The sequence below is a fragment of the Bison bison genome, unplaced genomic scaffold (assembly GCF_000754665.1).
Source record: "Bison bison bison isolate TAMUID 2011002044 unplaced genomic scaffold, Bison_UMD1.0 scf7180017864282, whole genome shotgun sequence".
NCBI classification, from domain to species: domain Eukaryota; kingdom Metazoa; phylum Chordata; class Mammalia; order Artiodactyla; family Bovidae; genus Bison; species Bison bison.
This window is the reverse complement of record NW_011494854.1, coordinates 919,044-922,521: the sequence shown is the minus strand read 5'-3', so window position 1 is coordinate 922,521 and position 3,478 is coordinate 919,044.

Here is a 3,478-nt window from a genome sequence, read left to right as displayed (position 1 = left end):
ACACCACCCTTATAGCAGAAAGTGAAGAGGAACTAAAGAACCTCTTGTGAAAGTGAAAGAGGAGAGTGACAAAGTTGGCTTAAACCTCAACATTCAGAAAACTAAGATCATAGCATCTGGTCCCATCACTTCATGGGAAATAGATGGGCTAACAGTGGAAACAGTGTCAGACTTTATCTTTGGGACTCCAAAATCACTGCAGATGGTGATTGCAGCCATGAAATTAAAAGACGCTTACTCCCTGGAAGGAAAGTTATGACCAACCTAGACAGCATATTCAAAAACAGAGACATTACTTTGCCAACAAAGGTCCATCTAGTCAAGACTATAGTTTTTCCAGTAGTCACGTATGGATGTGAGAGTTGGACTGTGAAGAAAGCTGAGTGCCAAAGAATTGATGCTTTTGAACTGTGGTGTTGGAGAAGACTCTTGAGAGTCCCTTGGACTGCAAGGAGATCCAACCAGTCCATCCTAAAGGAGATCAGTCCTGGGTGTTCATTGGAAGGACTGAAGTTGAAGCTGAAACTCCAATACTTTGGCCACCTCATGTGAAGAGTTGACTCATGGAAAAGACCCTATGCTGAGAAAGATTGAGAGTGGGAGGAGAAGGGGACGACAGAGGATGAGATGGCTGGATGGCATCACTGACTCGATGGACGTGAGTTTGGGTAAACTCCAGGAGTTGGTGATGGACAGGGAGGCCTGGCATGCTGTGATTCATAGGGTCGCAAAGTGTTGGACACGCCTGAGCGACTGAACTGAAATGGATCCTCAGCACTGAAAAAGGAACATTCCAGATTTGAAGGTTAAATGTGATTATGAATTCACTTAAATTGAAATATTAGGAAATATACTTTCTAATATTAGAAATATTGGAATCAGTTCAGTTCAGTTGCTCAGTTGTGTCCGACTCTTTGCGACCCCATGAATCGCAGCACACCAGGCCTCCCTGTCCGTCACCAACTCCCGGGGTTCACTCAGACTCAAGTCCATCGAGTCGGTGATGCCATCCAACTACCTCATCCTCTGTTATCCCCTTCTCCTCCCACCTTCAATCTTTCCCAGCATCAGGGTCTTTTCAAATGAAGCTCTTTGCATCACCTATAGATTGTTATATAATATTGAGTATAATTCCCTGGCTATACAGTCCTTGTTGGTTATCTATTTCATACATAGTAGTATATATATATATATATTAATCCCAATCAGGTGGCCAAAGTATTGGAGTTTCAGCTTCAACTTCAGTCCTTCCAATGAACACCCAGGACTGACCTCCTTCAGAATGGACTGGTTGGATCTCCTTGCAGTCCAAGGGACTCTCAAGAGTCTTCTTCAACACCACAGTTCAAAAGCATCAATTCTTCGGTGCTCAGCTTTCTTCACAGTCCAACTCTCACATCCATACATGACTACTGGAAAAACCATCACCTCAATTCCCTCTAAAATGGTCTCAATGAAGCAGCAAAAAAACATTAATTTTATTACATTTTGATCCATGAGGATACACCTTAAAATTCTCAATGACTTAGTGATTTCACATAAAGTACTTTTATTGTATACTGAAATATTTGTAGTCTCAAGGAAAGAGCATATATGCAATGTCGTAAGCTGAACTAGCAGCTGTAAAAAAAAAAAAAAAATTGTGACAAACTATACATAACAACAAATGAACTTATTTCCAAAACAGAAAGACACCCCCAGACACAGAAAACAAAGTTACGGTTACCAAAGAGGAAAGGGGGAAGGAGGAGAGATAAATTAGAAGGTTGGGATTAACATATATATATACTACTATGTATGAAATAGATAACCAACAAGGACCTACTGTAGAGCACAGGGAATTATACTCAATATTATATAACAATCTATAGGGAAAAGAATATACATAGCTAATATTATGCTTAATAGCCAACATTTTCTGTAATATAGACAATATTACTCTAAAATCTATATGAAATGGCAAAGGAAATAGAATAGCTAAAATAATTTATAAAAAGAATAAAGTGGGAGGAACTGGCCTACCCAATTTCAAGGTGCATTGTACAGCTTCAGTAATCAGGACTGCATGGTACTAGAGGATGTATGGACACATAAAACAATGGAACAGATGAGGAAAATCCAGAAATTGACCCACACAAATACATTCAATTGAATTTTCATAAAGGTGCAAAAATAATACCGGAGAAAGTACAGGCTTTTAAACAAATGGTGCAGAAGCAAATGGACATTCCTAGGGAAGGGGGTTAAGCTTCTTACTAAACACGATGTGTGTGTGTTCAGTACCTTCAGTCACATCCAACTCTTTGCAATGCTATGGACTGTAGCCCACCAAGCTCCTCTGTTCATGAGATTCTGTACACAAGTTTCTACAATTTTACTTGTAATAAATGAAAACTTGAGGCAACTGAGATGTTCTCCAATGAACGAACATTTAAACAAATTGGTACATCCATACCATAGCAGCAAAAAGGTACAAACTACTGATACACACAAATTAGAAAGATCTCCAGAAAATTATGCTAAATTCTAAAAAGCCATTCTCAAAATTCTGTATATCTATACCTCCATTTACATAAAATTCTTGAAATGACAAGATTCTAAAAATGGAAAAGAGATTAATAGTTGCTAAGGGTTAAAAACTAGTGGGGACTGGAATGAAGTGGGTATGGCTACAAAAGAGTAACAGGAAGGACTTTGGAAATCATGGAAATGCTGTCTTGACTGTATCTGTCAATCCTGGTTGTGATACTGTACTCAGTTCAGTTCAGTTCAGTCCCTCAGTCATGTCCGACTCTTTGGGACCCCACGAACCACAGCACACCAGGCCTCCCTGTCCATCACCAACTCCCGGAATTCACTCAAACTCACGTCCATCCAGTCAGTGATGCCATCCAGCCATCTCATCCTCTGTCGCCCCCTTCTCCTCCCGCCCTCAATCCCTCTCAGCATCAGAGTCTTTTCCAATGAGTCAACTCGTCATATGAGGTGGCCAAAGTATTGGACTTTCAGCTTTAGCATCATTCCTTCCAATGAACACCCAGGACTGATCTTCTTTAGAATGGACTAGTTGGATCTCCTTGCAGCCCAAGGGACTCTAAAGAGTCTTCTCCAACACCACACTTCAAAAGCATCAATTCTTCGGTGCTCAGCTTTCTTCACAGTCCAACTCTCACATCCATACATGACCACTGGAAAAACCATAGCCTTGACTAGATGGACCTTTGTTGGCAAACTAACGTCTCTGCTTTTGAATATGCTATCTAGGCTGGTCATAACTTTCCTTCCAAGGAGTAAGCGTCTTTTAAGTTCATGGCTGCAATCACCATCTGCAGTGATTTTGGAGCCCCAAAAAATAAAGTCTGACACTGTTTCCACTGTTTCCCCATCTATTTGCCATGAAGTGATGGGACCGGATGCCATGATCTTAGTTTTCTGAATGTTAAGCTTTAAGCCAACTTTTTCACTCTCCTCTTTCACT